The sequence below is a fragment of the Xenia sp. Carnegie-2017 genome, unplaced genomic scaffold, assembly GCF_021976095.1.
Source record: "Xenia sp. Carnegie-2017 unplaced genomic scaffold, XeniaSp_v1 HiC_scaffold_6, whole genome shotgun sequence".
NCBI lineage: Eukaryota > Metazoa > Cnidaria > Anthozoa > Malacalcyonacea > Xeniidae > Xenia > Xenia sp. Carnegie-2017.
Window position 1 is genome coordinate 21,052,980 of NW_025813526.1, and position 22,467 is coordinate 21,075,446.

The 22,467-nt window shown below is 32.6% G+C and overlaps 1 protein-coding gene and 2 long non-coding RNA genes across 6 annotated transcripts in view; all 3 read left to right on the forward strand.

Annotated features, from left to right (window-relative positions):
• LOC124457939 (sorting nexin-29-like) overlaps positions 1-22,467 on the forward strand; it is a 61,751-nt gene that overhangs the window by 7,272 nt on the left and 32,012 nt on the right. The gene's annotated exons all lie outside the window — the stretch shown is intronic.
• LOC124457959 lies at positions 741-1,094 on the forward strand. Its single transcript, XR_006952914.1, has 2 exons — positions 741-824; positions 899-1,094. It is a non-coding gene; the product is annotated as an uncharacterized LOC124457959 (long non-coding RNA).
• On the forward strand, positions 9,534-10,361 carry LOC124457957. Its single transcript, XR_006952912.1, has 2 exons — positions 9,534-9,609; positions 10,219-10,361. It is a non-coding gene; the product is annotated as an uncharacterized LOC124457957 (long non-coding RNA).

A 22,467-nucleotide genomic window follows, 5' to 3' on the forward strand; every position in this document is an offset into this window, starting at 1 on the left:
CAGAAACTAAAAACGCGCACAGACTAAACACGCACGCGAATTTAAGGAAGCTTGGTACAGTGAAGACAACGACACAATAAACAGACATATCGACATACCCATCATATACTCACAACTAAAGAAAAAGGACAAAAAAACTACAAACAACACCAAAACTAAAACACTACACCCCAATATTATTAACACCAACCATATTAACAACACACAAAAACCCATGGCAACGCATTTCACTCCATCCAATCACATTAATCCACCCACTCATCCAATTAGACGCTCTAAACGTCTCCAAGCTAAAAAAGCACGTGTAAATAATATTTTTCATTCTGATGAAGGCTCGAAGCAACGAGTCGAAAGCTCAATAAAAATCATTTAAAAATCCGGAGAAACGTTTTATCTTTTATATATATAACATACGTATAGTTCAGTATATATAAATATAATATGTCTACAAAGTAGAAGAATTTCATGATGCATCAACTTCAAGGACTCTTTATTGTATGTGTTATATACAGATATAATTTGTCAGTATTTGCTACTATATAATAGTACATCATACTGGGTTTTAACAAGTTAAAACATAATATTTAACTTGAAATGAAAACAATCGTATATTAAATACATCACACGAAACGTACTATGCTATTAAATGGTGTGCTATCTCAGCACGATTTGATCAATTTACATATTCCGCGTCACCCAGCTCTTGCTGGCGAATGTTTATACCACTTAACACGTGACCGATTTTGATCAATACGTCATATGACTTTTTGGCTATCTTTCCCGCGCTATGTGTAAAGAGATTTCTTGCTGAAACAATCTTTATCGTAAGTATTACGTAAAATATTTCATTTGTAAGTTTCAAATGATTACAGTGAGTAATATAATCTTTTTATTTCAGAGAAGAAGCGTAACGTATACAGTCGTTATTGTAAGTATTGTACAAAATTTCTAAGAATAGGATTTACTACTTCCTACATGTATGTATTGTAATATGAAGATGTCTTCAGCTAAAAACGAAACGTTATTGTTGATAAAATTATATACCCATGGCCATATTAAAAGTTTCATGATGGGCAATTATATTTATAATAAGACTTCGCTTTCCGCCTTGCAAATCCATTTTCACAATATTTTATAACATCACAACAAGTTAAACCTGTTGAATACATAATTCTTTCTTTGAAGCTGTTGCAAAAAGTCGTTCCCAAACTCGAAAAAACGAAAATAACCGTTGAAGAGTTACGTTTTTTTTTACAAAAATTTATATCAGTTTTACCCAAAAAATATCAGCTGCTTCTTCCTCAGTCAAACTTTATACTTCATTCCTCATTCATTTTTCAAAGCTGTCGAGAAAAGTCTTTCAAGAAGTCAGAAAAGATGTTGACGAAGAAACATGGCATTGCCGAAGTTTTTGTTTTACATGGTGGTTTTTTTACCAGAGTTTTGACAATTGCTGGTTTATCAAAGATCTTTACGTTAAATACATGATTATTTTTTGCTAAGCTCTTTAAAAAAGTCGTTCAAGAACTCACAAAAGACGTTAACGAAATGAGGACCGTTACAGAATGGCATTGCGGAAATTTTCGTTGCACAAGGTCGGGTTTCTCTTGGCGATTTGTTGCCTCCAATATTAACTGCTTTTATGTCCATCGTTTGTATCTTTACTGTTTACTGAAATAACTGCCGAAAGTTTGTGTAAGAACATGTTACATGTTACATGTTCGTTCGCTGAATCCCGGCTATCGAGCTCATATAAATAGTCCCTAAAACTAAAGGTAAGTTTATGAAAGTAATCAATTGCATACATTGCCGTTGACTATGGACTTTGCATTTTCTCACATCTTCATGCCAAAGACTAGAATTTTGCATTTTCACACACTTTCACGCCAAAGACTATAATCTTTCATTTTACACACTTTCACATTGTCGCATGGAGATTGAAAATTCTTTAAAAGGGACAACATATAATGCCAGCTGATAGTTGAATAATAAAATAAAAAAATACATTGTAATGTAATTTTTCTATCCGGTTCATTCCTTTGATGTGTGCAAAACTGGCTGGTCAGCATTCATTTACCATTGAAGACCTTTGTATAATTTCAATGTCTGTCACTACGCCAAGCCCACAGGTGCATGGAAAATTGTTAGCTACGTTGATGCAAGCACAAAGGATTTTCCAACATTGAAAATTTAATGCACTAGTGAGGTTAGCACAGTGATTGGGTTTCGAAATTTTACAGTAGTTTAATTGCCAAACGTCGTTTTTATATACACCCTGTAGAATGCTAACTAAAAGAGATCAAATGTTAATGCTAATAAATACAATAAGAAAATGAGATGAGATAACAATCTAGAGGGTTTATCAAATCATTTTTGACATCAGTGACCTTTAGAATTTGCATGATTCAGCTGTAGTTGTTCCCCAAGGAGACTTTAATGCTTGGGATTTGCTATTTGCAGTAGTTAAAGTATACGTTTTTATTTATATTGTATTAAATTGCATTTACCGCTCTATGGGGATTAATTACTTCTAAGTGATGAATCATGCAAATTCTAAATTTCACAATGTACAATTGACGACACACCTAGTAAATGACCAATCAGAACACAACAGTTTACAACACGCCTAGTCACTGACCAATCAGAATACAGCACGTTCGTGAAACTTGGGCCATAGTCTAAGACTAAGAACGTGCCATTTGAACGTGAAAGTCTGTAGTTGCACGAAGAATAGTTAGCCGAAGTCAAAATTATTCCAAGGTGAAATATATCTTGGAGTGCTTTGAAAAAATGTTCAGGTAAATGTCTTGCTTCATGTTCTTTTGCATTGATTAAACATTGAATTGGGACACTGCATGTGATGTTCATTAATGCAAAGTGCAGGGTGGCCTTTCCATAAAGTTTTCGTCTTAGTAACTTTTGTTTCCTCTATGCTTGATTTTAGACATGGACATTCTTCTCTTAAACGACAATTAGTCATCAAATGAGGTTGAGAAACAACGAACAAATGTTGGTGTATTTACCATGATCGTAGACTCCACAATTAAAGAAAGTGGTTATTGTTCACAGCGGTTGAAGAAAATTGTGGCTGTTGTCGACCAGCTCCTCGACGCTCATCTAAACATAAGAACAAAATACAATTCTGTAATTTGGTTGAAATTCTTCTTCCCTTGAACTACATTACGAGTGAATAAAATGCTCAATGTAAGTATGTTATCAATGTTTTTCATTTATGGAAGTATAGTGTAAACTGACATTGGCTTCAATTGTCCTATGTAGAAACCTTCTGATCAAGAATGGACAATATACGTACTTTAATGAAATGCTCTGAACAATGATCAAGAATGGACAATATCAAATGCCCAAATTTCAACATTACTTAATTGAAAATTTTTGTATTAAAAACATGGAATTTCTTTAACATGAAATTAAAAAACCTAAAATTCCTAATTTTCCGACTGGCTGTCAATATTTCCGTTTTAATGCCGTAGACGACATTCACAGTTGCAAGAAATGGCCAATCTTGTTTCTGTGTTTGCCGTCGTCGACATAAAAGCGGTGATGTTTGTCAAGTAGCCTGAAATTTGGATACGATGGTTTCACCATCAACGTTCTGAATTTTTCAAAAAATTATTTTGGGCTTTTTTGTGGCTGTCCTTGCTCAACATCCGATCGTTTCATCTTCACAATTGGCATGAGATTTGTCATTCATCGTAGTCTGTCGTCGAACTGCCAAGGATTCGTCGAAAACCGTAAGTGTAATAATAATAAACCTTTTATTTAGTTAGGCCTGTTAACAGGTCAGATCTCTAATATAATTTGGGCAATAGCCACAACAAATCCTGGTGTTCAGTATATTCCACTGTAAGGCTATTTTTTTAATGCAGGAATAAAAATAAATATATTTAAAGAAATTTGCATCTGCATTTTCAAAAATAGTCTTGATTAAGAGGTAATAAAAGTGTTCTTTTGGTTAAAATAATCCAATTGTGTTTATCGGTGCTGCTTTAATTCTTTTTTAAATTTGTGTCTTAGTAAGCGTTGATTTATATCAACTATTTTAAGTATGTGACTGGCATGCAATAATTGTGATTTTCTTTATAATTTACCTTCGAAAAACCTCTGTGTGAATATACTGCTTTAAAGAGCTATGCATGATCGCAGCGGCTGTTGCCTCGCAGAAGGATAGGCAGGACCATAGCTTAGACTCGGAAATGCAAGTGAAGTTTGGCCCAAGGAAGGCAACTTCAACTTGGGGTCAGTGGGTACAAATGGTACCTTAGCGAAGAGGATGCAAATAGCATCTATAACAAGACCTTTGAAGACTGGATCAAGCGAGCAAGGTTTATTGAAGACCAAGGGAAGATGGTGGTTTTGGTGGAAAGAAAAATATCTCTCCCCTAGTACGGTAAGAGCATGCAGTCGTTGTATTTGGCCAATTTCATGAACGGCTTTCTACATTGACTATTAAAGTGGTTATATCACGAATTTTAGCCCCCCTTTTTTATGAGCTTAATTGAAAATTTGGATTATTTGAAGAACTATGACATGTCGCTGGACTTAAACTGATAAATATAAGTTGCTTAACTTTGCCTCCAAAGTCGGGTACTATTTGCGAATTTTTTACGACGCCATATTGATACTTGTGACGTAGATAGTTGAACACGTCTGTTTCCGTCAATATAATATTATATTATAGAAGGTGATTTTGTTGTCGTTTTTCTTGTCTTAAAAACAAATAATGACAGTATTTTCAATAAAATATTAAAAAACAAGTTTTCCGGAAAGTATGGCCTCAAATCAGTGCTCAGATAATTCGAATTCGATGTCTGAATGCGTATCTGATTCGAGCTCGAAATCCGTGGGTTATGTCAAGCACTTAAACGACTTCGCATATGACAATGAACCGCTAGCAGGAGATGGTGATGAAGTGCATACTCCAGATGATCCCGATGAAATTCTCCCTGCGACATTAGAACAACGAAGTGATGGCGTAATTCCACTTGGTGAATGGTAAGTTGCTGTTTTCTCCTGTTTGCAATATACATAAAGTTACTTTATAAACCAGAATGCTCCCACGTTTCAGGTGTAATTGTCAATGTTGTCATACCGATTTGTTAGAAGGCGCATTAGAGCACAGATGCTGTAAGGAAATTGGACCAGCTTTACAGAAAATGACATTCGATGGCAGCATTGAGAAAATATCATGCATAACACAGCATGCCAAATTTGGGCCTTTAGTTCATGAGGCTGTCCTTGAAAACGTCGGGCCACTATTGAGAGATAGGAATGGACGTGCTTATCGCCGCCAAGCATCACAGTCATTAAATATGTAAGATTGTAAATTGTATGAGAAACAATATTATAATCAACATTGTGTCATCAACAATAATTAGTCCAACCTTTTTATTTACTTTAGGTACTTGAGAGCTGTGGCATACAGATGGTTGATGCGATGGTTTTGTGGGTCTATGGGATGGGAGAATACTCGGCCTTTACCTGCCTGTGTTTACCACTTTATTCGAATAGCATATCCAAGTGGTAGCACAACAGGTTACATACCATCAGAGGGGCAATGATGGAATAGTCTTGTGCACTGTAGAGACTGTTGACCTTCTTTGCTGAGTTTGGAATGGTCAGGAAATATGCCTAGATGAAAACCAAATAGGAGATACATGGATGCACAATATAAGTTGACATGCAGTTTAATGGTTTGAAACAAGAGTAAACAATAAAAAAAATCGGTGCAACTACTGAGAGGTTAAGCTGAAAGAATTAAATGAAAGAATATCTTTTCTTCAATGTCAGTCTGGGAAAAAAGACAAAAGAAAAAATATACGGAATTAAATCATAGCATAAATGTAAAAATGGAAAATAGCAAGCCGTTCAAATGGCGAATCATTTGCTTCCCCAGTGCATACTTAAACATGCTCAGCTTCATCACTAGTAGATGGTACTTCCTCATTGAGAGAACATGTTTCCTTCAGCGATGGCTTATGGAGAGTATGCCGCATAATCTACAAAACTTATATCGAATTTACTTATGACAAAAGAAAAATTAACATAAACAAGCGTAAACCTACTTGTCTTTCGATCGGTTATTTCGTCCTGTAATGGTTCAGGAATCCCAGCCACGTAAACGGTTGGGAAAGCATCTTTCTTCAACCTTGTTTTGAGCTTGACTTGCACGCTCAAATTTAGGTCAAAACAAGAATCTTCAAAATGCGCAGAACACAGACACGAGGTAGAGGAAGCCTCAAAACCCGGTCTATGTTTACGCACAAAATTTACCCATTTTCTATGTATTTGCGGCTCTGTTTCTTTTTTAAGAAACAGATGCATCGACATTCCTTCGGTTTTTGAATCATTGGCGCAACTAATTTGATTAGGTCCGCAAGCAACACAGCGTTTTCCTCCGCGTTTCTTATTAAGATTACTAGTAGAATACGCCATGTTGACATATGTGTTCAACTTTCTACGTCACAAGTCATTAGAATACCGATCAAAAAGTTCGCAAAAAAAATGCTGAAAATCGTGAATTTGAACGTCCGTAAAATCACTTTCACCAATCCAATTTCAATTATAATTGCAGATTTAAAATCACTGAAACAAGGTCTTTCAATTTAGCTAATAAAAAAGTTGGGCTAGAATTCGTGATATAACCACTTTAAGGCACTCCTGCATGGATCTCCTATAATGCATGAGTAGTTCAACCCACCCGGTTGGAGGTCGCCCGTAGGTGCAACATGCACTAGGTTAAGTTAAGTTAAGGGCATGATGGGTTACCTCTTTAGATGGGCATTCCTTTTCAGGGCAGAATTCCGGTGCCATGCGCAGGTAGGAAGTTTAGATAGCTTAGGCATGCGCTGTAGTTGCAGCGAGTAGTTGCTACGCTTAGATAATGAGTATGGGGTTAGAACCTTTATAAATTTAAAGGATGAACTCCACTATCAAGAGAAATGACCAAAAATTTTCAAAATCTTTCGAAGGAAACTTTAATGTTATCAATCATTTTCAAATCGACAAATTGAAACTCAAATAGTCTTCAGTTTGTCAAGACATTTACAGATTAGGAGCGGCGTGGCAATTACTGTAAATGTAAAAAAGGATATGTTGTTTTCTTATTAAGAAAACTTCATTCCTGGGAATTTCGATGCGGCAAGCCACAGCAAAAACAGGCATAAAAAATGTTTAGTACACCAGGTCTAAGTATGCGGAATGGCTTTATATTAACCAAACTAACACGAAACATAGTTTTAATAAAAGGACAATGTTTGTTTTCTTTGATGGTTACCATGAAGACAAACCGCAGACGTTGTCACATATGATACAAAATAGTTACACGATGGTTTCCATGTTCACCATTCGCGTTGCTATGTAGTCATCTATGGGATAATTGTCAAACTAAAACATAACTTAAATCAAGCGCTGCCCGTTGTTTGGTTAAACCATCCACGGTCCCTCGGTAACCAAACTCAACGTGTGCTTCTTCAAGTGTTCTAAATTGTTTCAAAAAATATTAAATTTCGTCTGTCTGCTTAAAATATTTTGAAGTACATTTATCTAATCCATGTCATGCAGCAAGCGCTTGCTTCAACTTTAAGCGTTAGTGGCACCGGGTGCGCAAAGCACTGAATGAAACAGTGCAAAATAAGGACTGCTAAGGTGGCGCTAGGTGCGACTGATTCGGATGTGGATTAGATAAGAAAAACACACGTTAAATGAAATTCCCATCCAAATTACACAATTTTCTCGTCCAAAGTAGAAAATTGTCGAGTTCGCTGATCGGTTTACGTGCGGTAAAACTAAAATGTGGCGGTTTGTACGTAAGTTGTATGTACGTTAAAAATGGCGAATTATATCCATAACTAAAATACTTAAAAGATTTTTGGACTTGAAGGTGTCTTTTGAGAAATTGATGGTTTTTTCTTTTTTTTTGGTATTTGCATCGTTGCAAAGGTAAGTAAAGATTTTTGTTTCTAAGGGTCCACCGGGGCGCGGAACTTCGGCTGAAATCCCTAATGGTTTTTTCCTCTTCAGTATTCTCCAAATTCTCGTGCCGTTGTGTTCGGTTTTGGTTCATACCGTTCAGGTTTTTCCATTAGGGATTTTTTATTTCGGTTAAGTCATAAAAAAAAAACAGTGACCTTGGTGTGGGACTAAACATGTACTACTTGTCATATACAACCATGGCACAAAAAGAAATGCAATTTGAAGGCTATGGATGCTTAGCTGAGCGAACCTAGGGTCTATCAGCTAAAATTTACAGCCATCTTCACTTTCGTTAAAAAAACAACGTTATGTTTAAGGTATTCTGCATTTTAGAACAGTTTGGGGGATTTCAGTTTAATCATTTTTTATATTTATTTACTTAACACTTATTGTAAATGTGAAAGTTAAACTTGCATGTATTTGGAGCGTAAAGTTGGATATTTAAGCATTTTAATGCTAAACCGGCATTATAAAAAAGCTGATAGTTGTTTATTGTTTGTAACTTTAAATGGTGAAGTGTAATTGAACGACAAAGATCTTGAACTGTTTTTGTCTATTACGATCAAGCAATAACTTACCAAATTTGAGCTTCGAAATTTCGACAAAGATCAAATTTTGGATCTATAAAATATTCAAAATACGTTCAATAGCCAAAATCGTCTGAACTTTCCAAGAAAAAAAACAGCCCAACTGTGGGGTATCTTCAAAGAGCTAAAAATTTAGTCTTTGGGTTCGATTCCCAATACACTGTTTTTTAGTATATGTGCAATCAAATTGTCAAGTTTGGATTAAATCCGTGTCGGATGATCCATGATATAAGGAAGGAACTTTTAACTTTTAAAGAATCTTTGCAAGAAGCAACATGTTAATCAGATTGAAGATCATGGAATCGGGTAAAGATTAAGGATTACAAAATAGCAGTCCCAGTCTCCCAACGCTCTCGTCTAAATCTAAACAATAGTATGAAACAATATTGAAACAAAGCAAAGAAAAGACTTTACGTTTTTATTAGTTGACTAAGTTGAGGGAAGCTTAGTACTTTCCCCGTGTTTCAAAAATTCATTAAACTACGGTGAAGTAAACATATTAAAATGGCTCTTGAAAATACGGTCCAATTATCCGAGAAATACGAAGCAGTTATGGTTCTCAGTGGAGTGGGGGATGCTCTAGGTTATAAGAATGGTTTGTGGGAATTCTGTTACAGTGGTACTCAAATTCATGAAGAACTAGAAAAACTCGGAGGACTTGATAAAATTGACATTAAAGGATGGAGGTTTAGTGACGACACTGTACTACACATTGCTACAGCAGAAGCGTTGGTTTCTGAATGGACAACAACGGAAGAGTTATTGAGCATTATGGCTACAAAGTACAAGAAGACATGTGCTGAGGATATGTGGGAAAGAGCTCCTGGACAGACCACAACAAAGGCATGTTTCATGTTACGACCTCTTGAGGAAAAAGGTTACATTATACCATTTAATGAACGAGGTGGCGGATGTGGTGCAGCAATGAGATCCCTGTGTATAGAATTGATGTTTCCTTGTGAAGATCAAACTGAAATGTTAATTGAAATTGCTGTTGAAAGTGGAAGGATGACTCATAATCACCCCACAGGTATTCACCTTTCATAATAAAGCAACGATTTCAGATCATGTATCAATTATCAAGTCACTAATGTCTAGTGTTTTGTTTATCAACAAGTGTTGCTTTGTATAAAGTTTGCTAGGTATTCCTGTTATCTGCATTGCTTTTCATTTTAACAAACCTTTATCGTAATTTAGCTTTTCAATCCTTTTGCTTTGCTTAGATGTTATATCTTCAACTCTTCCTTCGATTACTTACTTGAGGAAGCCATTACCATGAATGTTTCATATCCTTTTATCTAATATCAATTTATACATGAAATAAAAGAAGGTTGACCTTAGGTTTGCATAAGTCTATGCAATCCATCATTTTCTAGAACCACATCTCAAATGCCTCCATCCTTCTAACATTGCTCACTTTAAATCTTTGATCCATCCCTTTTATCGCTTTTCCACATTTCCAAATTTCTGTCTTCCAAAAGCTGTATGAATTGCCATTGCTGTTTTACTTTAGTATCTTCACTACTACAGCCATTCAATCCATGATCCATATCAAAATTCTGCTATTATGTAAATAGGGTCATCATAATGTAAGTGACATGAAATTAGCAATCTTTAAAGATAATGATTTTAATTATAGGTTATCTAGGGGCTGTTACTGCAGCTGTATTTACAGCCTATGCTATACAGAAGATGGCTCCAGAAAAATGATGAGCAGGACTTTTAAGTGTTTTACCCAAAGTTTGGGAATACATTGAGAAGGTTGGTCGTGATGTAGAAGAACACAAGAAATCTTGGGGCTACTTTAAAAACAGTTGGGAGTCATATCTTGAACTACGGGGATAGTAGTAATATACATGGGAATACGAGAGCACAAAGTGCTCTCATATCCCCCATGTATATTACTACTTTTAACCGTGGATAAAAACTATCTTTATAACAGCGTAAAATAAGACCATGGTCCAAAGACGTCCCTCTGGCAAAAGGTCATGTTAAAAAGCTGTGTAAAAATAGTCATTGTTTCAAATGGGTAAAAACTATCTTTATAACAGCGCAAAATAAGACCATGGTTCAAAGACGTCCCTCTGGCAAAAAGGTCATGTTAAAAAGCTGTGTAAAAATAGTCATTGTTTGAAAGGGGGGTAAAAATCTCGAGGTTACAATCTATTGTTTAAAAATATGGAATCTATATGTTTTTGAAATATATAGGTGCGTTTAAATTTTACAAACGGTCTTTACAAACAAATGTTAACAAGCATCGGTTCGGAGAGCATTCGGCAGCACAGAGCATAATGCAAGATCATGAAATGATCTTGCTCAGATGCTCGAGCAGGGGAATGGAATGCTCGAGAATTCTGGAACCCCTGGTGGGGAAAATTTTCACGAAGTGAAAATTCGGGGTTCCCCCATACATTCGATGAATATTCGAAGAATATTCGAGAATAACAGAGGCTTAAAAATTGCTCTTCAAAAAACCGTCTTTAATAATCAAGTGTTAATAATCAAGTGTTAATAATCAAGTGTTAATAAAGCATCTTTTTAAATCGTTGTTAGGGGCGAAGAATTTCAGGCAACTAAGCCTGAAATTTTGAGCGCAACAATGTTATAGATGCTCTTTACAAAATATGGAATCTATATGTTTTTTTAATTTGTCTATCATGTACATGGTTAACAATGTTTTATATAATTTTTGTTAAAAGTGTTTTTACTAATTGTTTCAGGATTTTGAATTTTTTGTATATCGCTTTTGTATTAATTACTTGTTACAAACAGCTATGTGAAATGTAGTCAAACATGAGCATTATTCTTCACCTTCATCTTTAGGCTTAGCTTGATAGTTATCTTTAATAAATTTTTTTAATTTTTCGATTTCATCATTTACATATTTTTTAGTTGCTAGAATATTATCTTCTATAGTTGCCGCAAAATTTGATGAATAACCATTATATATCATAGACAATGTAGATTGATGTTGTGAATAAACTTGTATTTTGGATAATCCATTAAATGCTTTATTCCATTTTATTGCCCATTCATTATAATTAATTGAAGCTGTAGATACTTTTGGTGCAATAATAATAGAAATATTGTTTATATTATCATCAACACAGTATACGTAATATAAATCTAGTAGTGCATCAGCTATCTTTTTTTCATTATCATTTGTTATTTTAATTATAAATTTTTTATTAATCTTATCTACCATAATATTTAATTGAATTGTTTTGGAATTATCAGATGTATTTATAAATAGAAGCGTAAATTTAATAAATTTAATATTGTTAAAAATAATATTTATAATATCTTTTTGGCTACTAACATTTGAGTTGAAATTTAATTGGTTACTATGGTGTACAATTTTATTTTTTACTAAATTATCTATTTGAGTTTTATTATAATAGTGGTCATTAAATTTATTATCAACTTGAGTTTTATTATAATAGTTATTTAAATTAGAAGGCAAAGCATACTAATTATCTGATTCATTCTTGGTATAGAATTTGGATAAATTAGAGGTCAAAGCATACTTACCATCTGTTTCAGTCTTTGTGTAATATTTATTTAAATTAGAACTTAAAGCATACTTACCATCAGCTTGTGTTTTAGTATAATAGTTAGTTAAATTAGAAGTCAAAGCATACTTGCCATCAGCTTGTGTTTTAGTATAGTAGTCATTGAATTTACCATCAGATTGTGTTTTAGTATAATAGTTATTTAAATTAGAAGTCAAAGCATACTTACCATCTGTTTCAGTCTTTGTATAATATTTATTTAAATTAGAACTTAAAGCATACTTATTATTTGTTTCATTCTTGGTATAATAGTTGGCTAATCTTGAAACAAAAACATATTTATTATCAGCTTGTGTTTTAGTATAATATTTTAGTAAATTAGAAGTTAAAGCATACTTACCATCAGTTTGTGTTTTAGTATAGTAGTCATTAAATTTACCATCAGCTTGAGTTTTAGTATAATAATTATCTGATAGATGTGTTTTATCTACAGATCCTTGTATATTTACATTAATATCTGTTTTATCATGCCCATAAAATAAGCTCATTTATATTATTCCTCAGATTTTATATCAGCTTTATTATTTTTATGTTTGTAAACATGATTACCTATTATTATACAACCAGATAGGACTCCTAAAAAAGGTAAGATTGGTGATATTTTTTCTACTAAACTGTACACATCTCGTTTTAAAAGGTCGTCTGATTTAAGCTGTTTTGTTAATTCTTTGGAGTCTTCAATAGCATCAAACCCTTTTAATATATCTGAAAATTTTGATATAACTAAATCAGTTAAAAACTCATTAGCTTTTTGTAATCGTTTTTTCTCGTATTCAGTGTACAATTTATCAATAATTTTTTGGCTAGCTTTTTTAATGTAAGCAACTGACTTGTCTAAATTACCATCTTCAGCTAGTTTAAGTAATTGATCTCTTTTATTAAAACCCTCTTGCGGTTTATCTTGTATATTATCATCACATACAGCATCTTTGATAGTATCATTTGCGGAATCAATCTCATTAATTATATCATCAATTTTTTCAGGCTCTTTACGCTTTGGCATATATATATTAACACATGTTTTATTGCGGAATAACAATTTTCCATTGGTATGGATATATGAGTTGAATAAATAGATGAGCAAATTTATTATTTTTCAATTTTTTGGTTATTTCTTCTATATCATCTTTATTAACACCATAAAGATAATCATCAAATATTGTTTTCATATCATTGCGGTTTGTATTATAAAATGTAACTAAATAACTTATATTTTCGCGATAAGGTTTAGAAATACTAGTCAATTGCTGTGTCACCACAATAGTAGAAAGACCATAATGGCGAGCACTGAATGCTAAACGAACTAATTCAGATGTCCTATTTTTAATGTCTAATCCACTTGCGCAATCATCGAGAATAATAAGACTATTTGTACCTTTATATACATCACTCACATATTTTAAAACAATATCTACCTGATCTTGGTCACATTCTACCTTAATTAAATCAGAATCATTTATATGTTTCCATTCTTGGTAGGTTCTATTATATGATAATGTGGGGCATACTAAAATAATATAATCAAAATGGTTACTAAAGTTTTCTTCTAACATTCTTAAAAGAAAGAAGGTTTTGCCGCAAGCAGTCATGCCTAAAATAATCATATTAAAGGGTGTGTTCATTTATATATTACTGGTTATTCTAGTATTGAATACTTTGGAGATCATTATTTACAAATTGAACAAGAGCATCACTAATAACATAAATGTAACAGTTTCAATCTTTTGTATATGATTTTTTCTTAATTTCAAGCAAAATGCCGTTTTGCGTATTCATGATTCGTTTTCCGTTGCCAGCAATATTTTTTTCTTGAAAGGTGCGTAAATCGATAACTAAACTGAATTTATCCTTATAGAATTTTTCAATTGTCATGAAGCAATCTACCGGAATAGTTTGATCAAAAAATTTTCTTGCTTCCTCATATAATACTTTTTTATTCATACCTTGAGCGAAAACCATATTAGGCACTCCCTCAATAGTTATTTTGACTTCATCAATTAATGGGAATTCAAATTTTTCACTATCACTAATTGAATTTTCTGTGAATAGTAGTACAATACCATTCATGCTTTTACGAGGTACATTAACATTAACATTCTGTAATGTACTTGACTTATACCATTTTTCCTTTTTTAAGAGGGTTATATGTTCATAAAATAGACTTCTTCCTATAGAATATAAATTTGTCACCTCATCAGCAAGTTCTTGATTATCAATAGTTTCATATTCAAGTTGAATATTTTCTAATTCATAATTTCCTATAGTTTGACCGCTTTGGGGGATAAGGATTTGATCACTTGACGGTAATGTTATTATGTATTGGAAGTTATTATTCATATTAAAAGGGCAATAGAGACCATGGTCTTTAAGAATATTATCAATATTAATTTTCTGTCTTGTACCATAAATATCATACATTAATTTGTCTGCTACTTTTTCTGGACTCCCACTTGTTGCACCACTATCATCCTTTGAAATGAGTTTTCGTAAATTCTGGTTACATATACCATATTCAATAAGGCCTTGTCGAGTACTTTTCGGTAACCATAAGTCTTTGTATACACTTATAACATTATGTTCACTACAATCGTAAAGGGTTTCTCCAGCCACTTTAATTTGTAGCCTATGCTGTAGAATCTGGCTGAGATTATTGATAAAGTGACTTTTTGTATTACTGATTTTAAGATCAAAAGATAGATTAAGTGAACCAGGAACTAAACAACTATTTGATTTTAATTTCGGTATTGTAACATAAATCTGTTCATTTGGTTTAACGCTATTAGGATTGAAGGTAATACTATAAAAAGTACGGTTACCTTTAATTTTGGTCTTAGTACTCCGTTTATAACCGGGTAAAAGCTCTTCTTGTAATCTGTTCATATATATATTAAAACATATTTTATTTTCTTCTTTGTTTATACTGATCATATATTAACAAAGCAGCAGCAATAGCTAAAATCCATAGATTAGAAGCTAACCATGCTAAACTTTTAGCCCCCCAAGATATAGTCTGAGCAATAATATTCAATAATGGTCCTAATACTGGCCATAATTTTTTACCTAGATTTGCTAAAGCCTTAGAAAATTTACTAGTAGCTTGAGCACCTTGCAGGATTGCTTTTCTAGCTCCTATAACAATGGTTGTAATTATTCCAGCCACAGATATAGCTAAAGCTGATAATCCTGGTATGTTTTCTTTAACCCATTCTTTAAATCGCTGTAATCTAGTAATGTCTTCTTCCTGTTTATCTCGTACATCCTCTTTTTCTAATTGCTCTTCTTCTTCTTTAATTATAATTTCTAATTCAGCGGCTCTTTCATGCAAATTAGTTAATTCATCAATATTGTTGTCAATAACATTTTCATTTTCTATTTCATCTATTCTAGCTATAGTTTTGTTTAGCTCTTCAGAAAAGTGATTTATTTGTGCTTCTATAAATTGTGGTCTTGTTCTTTTATCAATAGTTTCAGAGGGGGTCATCACACCTATATGTTCTCTAAGTTCTTGATTAGTTATTTGATTGAAATTTTCTGTATATTGATTATTTAAATCAACCATAGGCATACTATCTTCAGTTTTTATAAATTCATCTTGCAAATTAATAATTCTTTTAATTTCGTTTTTAAATTGTTTAACAGCTTCTTTAGCAATTTATTTTTATTATATTGTAATATTCCATTATTATTACGTGTCAAAACAATTATACCTTTTTACTTCGTTTATTTCTTGTATTTAATGGTTTGTAAGTAATATTATTTATATCAGTTCTACTTAAATTTAATCTAAGATTTATACCTTCATCATATGCCATACCTTTTAGGTGATTAAATCTAAACTCTTTTTTATAATTTTTTGTAATGAAATTTTCAACAGCAAAATAAACTTCATTTTCAGGTCTATTAATATTTGTATAAACAGGAGTTGAATTAATAGGAACATCAGGAAGAGTATTAATTTTATTTGTCTTTTTTCTTATTGTTACACCATAATTATCGTCGGTAAATGATGTTTCATCAATAAATTGAAAATTTTGCCAATCTTCATTATCATCGTTATTATATTCATTATCATCGTTATTATCTTCTTGCTTCTTATCTTCTAATTCAATATAATCAAAACCTCCTTCTGCCATTATATAGATTACTCTATATTTTGTATTTCACTTTCAGGAACCCAACTGTTATGTTTATTATCATAACCTAACCATTTAACTAGACCATCTTTTTACCTTTAACTTTTTTACGTTTTAATATCTTTTCAACTCTAAAAACATCATCCTTTTTATTTACAACTGATAGTTCTTCTTTATAAAATTTACCGATTATAGGCTCTCCTTCTAAATCTTCTATCTTATATAAATTCGGATCTCCTCTAATAACTTTAGTCACTCTAAACAACTCTTCTGTAAAATTTGCTTTATAGCCTTTCGTAAATATAGATTTATACTTGATATTCTAACCATATCACCAATTTTAATATTAGGTAATGGTAAATAAGCAACTTCATGACCGTATAATGTATTCCATACTTCATCTTCATTATGTTTATTAACATCTTTAGGCTTCATTAAGATTGTACTGTGTTTTGTATTGTTATAATTATATATTAAATCATCTAATATATCAATCCATTTATATGTTCCTTTACTGTAAAAATATTTCCACATAGATGTTTTAAGCGTTCTGTTGAATCGTTAGGCAATCGCAGCCTTTTTGTCATTTTTAGTAGAGAAGTACTTAATTCACGCCTGGCATTTTTGCATGCCAAAACGCTAGTTTGTAAGTCATTGTGCCCAGCGGTTTTTGCACAAAATACTTGATTAAAATAATTAATTAATGAAGATGGCGGCTGTTTCTAATGTGCGATTTTCAGCAGAAGAAAAATTACATCAAGAAGACATATACAACAGCGCCGTTCAACAGCCACCTTCCTCCTTAACAAAAGTTGAAGAGGCAATTTTCGCATTGCAAGTGACATGCAATGCGAAAATGTGGAAATTGTCTCAAAGCGGTGTGTTGGGCAAGTGCAAGCTACGCTTCAACTTGCAGAGGTCGACTTCGACACAACAATAGTTCGCTGAGATTGATGGGACTTTCTATCAATCCAGCTAAGCTCTTAAAGGAGGAGTCACGAATTTGGCTAATGGGGATTCGTCGACGACTTGGTGGCAAAAAAAGCATCAGAAACCCATATTATGGGGAAATTACGAGGGTTACTCCGCATGCTTTTTTTGCTACCATACCATGCGTACTGTTCGCACTTTGGATAGTTTTGTGGCTCCTTTCTGTTACCAGGTTGAAAACAAGAAGGCTGAGGTGATATCCTTCACCTCCATGCGCCTTTGAATGAGTTGCTTGTTTTGTTGTCTGGCTTGTCCAAGGAAGATGTTGCTGCTTACCTAAGGCGAAGTTTTAGCGGACGTCGCAAGGGTCAAACAGCAGCAGTTATTGTAACCGAGGTGAAAGACTTTGTTTATTCAATGATGAGCCTTCCAGTTTCTTATTTTGTACGTAAAGACAAACAAACATCAAATTTGCCAAACAGCAAAAGAAGCAACTCATTCAAAAATTAAGAAAAAATATGAAAAAATTCAACCTAATTCATGTCATCCCTCTAAAAACAAAGAAATACCTTTTGAATTTATTTCAAATAAAAAAGTTGAAACCTGACTAACAACTGAGCCATTTATTAGCTCTTGGTAATTGTTGCATTGCCTGCTTTAAAAACAAAAATAAGGCAAACTAGCACATTGCCTGCGAATACTAGACAGTAAATTTTTCAATGAGGACACCACACTCTGGCTTCTTCGAGTTTTTATTAAAGTTGACAAAGGTTTTAAAAATTAGTTAAACTACACAAATATCAGTCAATGTAAAATTCAGATAAGTATAATATATGCAATTTGATTGTATGCACATGTAAAGCTTGCATGCTCTAACATGTACATATTCTGGTAAGATTAAGTTGCACAGATTATACTTGTCCAAACGTGATAAAAGACTAAATAGTTTTGTTACATTATATATATACAATTACAATATTACAACTTACCCAAACAATATACTTATTTTAATATCTTTGTCTTCATTCAGCTTGTACATAAAATTACTTTGCTTTGTAACAAATCACAAAAAAAGCAAATGCCAAATCAAAAAGCAATTGTTAAATAATTGTAGAATGATTGCTATAAGCAATTACAGGGAGACAGTTCTCTGAACAATTAGCCCCAAAGAGCAGGAAATTTTCATTGCTGCTCAACACGCCATGTCCAATGTTTAGAAAACTTACCAGTCAAGAGCATGCTGAATCATCTCTACCAAAAGAGGCCCCACCTCCACCAAAAGCAACATGAAATGAGTTTGGCTGATTAAAGTTGAAAAGTTTATACTTACCAATGTTCAAATAAAATTCTGCAAGCTTAACAAGAATATCATCTTCTATATCTCTCTAAAAACCATTGACCTTCTCACACTCATCCAACCCATTGCACAGATGTTCACGAACACTAAATAACTTACCATTATCAATAGATTTAATATATTGCATTAATCTATCATAGGTAACCAGCCAAGGGGTAGGACATTCAGCAATGCTAACATGCTTAGCCCTCTTACTACCACATATCTGCTCATATGAGCTAGCCTTATAAACTCTTCTATACTTTTCTTTGCCCATAACTCCTTTGCTAAAATACACAGCAATCGATCTTAACATATTCTCACTTGGTCTTTCAAACTTCTTCAAATCTTCTTTGTAAATTTTTGGAAAAACCTTGCTCTTAAACTTACTGCACTTTTCTAATCCTTTTACTATATCACCCACTTTGCACTTTTTTTCTAATGTCTCCAACATTCCAATGGCACCAGGCTTTGTATCATCTTTATTACCTCCATGAATGGCATTAGCCGCCAACATAGTCTCCATCCTGCGTGTTCGACCAGTGGACTCCACACCAGCTTGCCCAGTTGGTTTGTTTCTTCGCCTAACAACTGCCTTCCTGCCTATGCTAAAACCTTTCTCCTCTTGTTCCTCCTGCCTACTTCCACCTTCAATGAACTCTGTCCTGATGCTATCTAACTCTTCTACTTCATTCACCAATTTCTTTACCTGTAAAATTTATGAATACAGTTTCAGCACAAAAATGGCATACATATTCTGATATAAAATACAAGCACAAACAGTTCACACTAAAAATACAATTAAACTGAAATAGTACGCCTTGGCGCTAAATATGTCGATTCTGTATAAAACAATCTTTCATTAAAAAATAAGCCTATCAATACAAAATTCGACACATCATGTCAAAATATTGCATATGTTATTGACTTATTGACATAAGAAAAGATCGAGTAAGCAAAGATCATTTCAAATAAAACTACTAAACATTTTTTACCTTATCATCAAGACGTTTAAGTTTCTTAGACACACATTTTGCTTTCTTTTGCTTGCTCATATTTCCTTCCTATGCCAATATTTTGTTGCGCATGTATTCCCCAACATTGAATCGTTTGTAATTCGTTGCCTTGCGGAACGGCATGATTGACGCTAAATTATCCCATTTTCTTCAAAACAAAAAACATACGATTGTAAGAAGACTATTTATCTTACCAAATATCCAAAATTTAAACAAAAGAATGATCGGATAAAGAAACCTATACAAGCCGAAGTTAGAGTAAATTATCAAATTTCGCCAACCGACGCCATTTCGCCAAAAACCCTCGAGGAACAAGCTCGTCTGTTGAAAAACTATATGTGTAACCATAGCAAATGAGATATCAAAATGATCCTCTAGTTATCCTCTATAACACTCTTGTGTTCCCAAGTAGCTCAAGGAAAACGTTTGCTGGAAAATCATCGACAAAAATAAGGAATTTGCTGTTCGATAAATTCGTTACCAAGCTTCGAAAAATGTTGCGCGACGGCAATAAAATTTGGCACATTCTAATTCTCTAATTTTGCGCACAAAAATGCCAAGCGTGATTTCATGTTTCTCTAATAATGATTTAACACCTACATTATAAAATTCTTTACCATCATCAAATTGAGCTAGTTTCGGGTAATCATCAAATCTATCTTTAAATTGACTTAATAGTTTTGCAACAGCTTTTGTCATATTATTTGTGTCTTTTCTATAAACAGGAATAGCAAATGCATATCTACTTAATATTTCAATAGCTGTTAATATCCAATAATAACCATTGTTTTTATACTTATAAGAACCCATATCAACTAAATCCATTTGTATTTGTTCACCAAGATAGTTTACCCTTGTTTGCCTGAATTTATGTCTCCTAATAATAGGTTTATACCTAGTATATGTGTCTTGAGATATTAACCATTCTTTAACCTGTTTTCTACTAACATCTATACCTTCTTCTAATGCTTTCTGATACAGACGTTCTGCTGATTGATATCCTGTTTTCGGATCATAATAAATATCTCTTAAACTTTGCTCAATTTTAATATCTTTATCCATTTAACTTACTCAAGATAACATTCCAATAGAATACTTCCTAAATTGATAGGATTACCATCTTGATCTAATATATTAAATATTAGCTCGTTAAAAGATCCTTTCATAATTGTAACTTTAGATTCAATATCATTGTATTCGTATACAGTACCAAATAAAGACTGAATTGTTATTACTGGTAAAGTTAAAGCTATATTACTTTTTTTTCCTTCAGGGTTATAATTATAACTTGAATTTACAATATTAGAAGAAATTTGAATATAGTTTAATCCTATGTTTATATCCACTTTAGAGACACTATTTTGTACGATACCTTTTTTAATAGTTTTTATAGTATCATTAAAACCTAACATTTTAATAAGAGTATCAGATAATACTAATATTTCATTATTATTATTATTAGTTATTTTACAAGTTCCATTGTTTTCTACCATTTCAAGCTTTACGTTAACAGACTCAAAAAACGTTTTAAGCATTTTAAAAGTCCAATAACCAGAATTTATATTATATTTTGTTGTGCCTATTGTAAAAACTAAAGTATTATTTAATTTTATATTTTTATATTCCCAATACACATAAGCTTTTTTGATATATAAATATGAATAGTTAGTTGTTACTATACTTTCTTGTAAGTCAATTTTTTTACTATTTTCGTCTATAAAAACAGTGAACTTCATATATAACATAGCTTATATTATATGTCAGACAAGCAAATAGAAGAAAATGCTATAAAATTAGGTGATGATGATTCAAAAAATGTAGCAACATGGCCAAAAATATATTTAGAAACAACTAAAACGCCTTTGTTTTCAAATCTCATAGCAGCTGTTAATGGTGATGAAGGTCATTACAAGGACTTTTTCGATGAAACGATTCATAGGTGGAACTCAAAGTTTATTGTAAAACCTACATTTCAAAGGCCTGTAAATGTTGATATCTGTAACTTCAGATTGTATGTCACAGAGAATGATTGTTTTATGAGTAGTTTACCACCTATAACAGCCACGTGGACAAGTGAAATTAAAAGTAAAAAAGAACAGTCGACTGGTATAAGATACAATATTAAAAATCATTTAAATTATAAACAAGAAGCATACTACGCTATGATTTGTGGGGCTTATGTGGCTTCTTTTCTATCTGGGGTGGGGCTTAATCATTTAAATTTTAATAAAAGTACAATTATACAAAGCCTTGTTAAATATCATTTGTATTATCAGATCCGAAAATTTATGAAGCATCCATCGTTATTAGACAAATATGACTTTACAGAATTGAAAAAGCATATACCTTATAAAGGTATTTTAAAATTTGATAAAAACAATGATGGTTATTATGTTAATTTTCAATATTCGACTACTGATTATCGTAGCTTCATTGCATATCATTCGGAAGGTATTACATCAGTCGGAAAAGTTCTTTTACAAGAGAGCATTGAAAGTTTTGTTTATACAATTCTTGGAGCTCAGGCAAATACAAGATGGTCAATAGTTAATCATGGAGCTAAGAGTATGCAAACCATAAACGTTTTTAGAAAATTATTAAAAGATACTATAGTACAGAATGATACGACTGTATTGATATCTAACATGAGAAAGAGTATAAAAGACACTAATGTTATTTTAAATTTAGCAATCAGTCCTGGTATGATTTTAATGCCGAGTCGTATGATCATATTAGATAAAAAGATTGATGGGTATAATAATATTTTAACATTAGCTAGTAAAACTATGAAGTTCGGTATTAATTCTAAAATAAATTATTATGGAGTTAAAAAGGAAGAACCTAAAAAAGTACATCAAGATAATGCACAATCACAACACCTAGATACTCTAGATGAAGTTC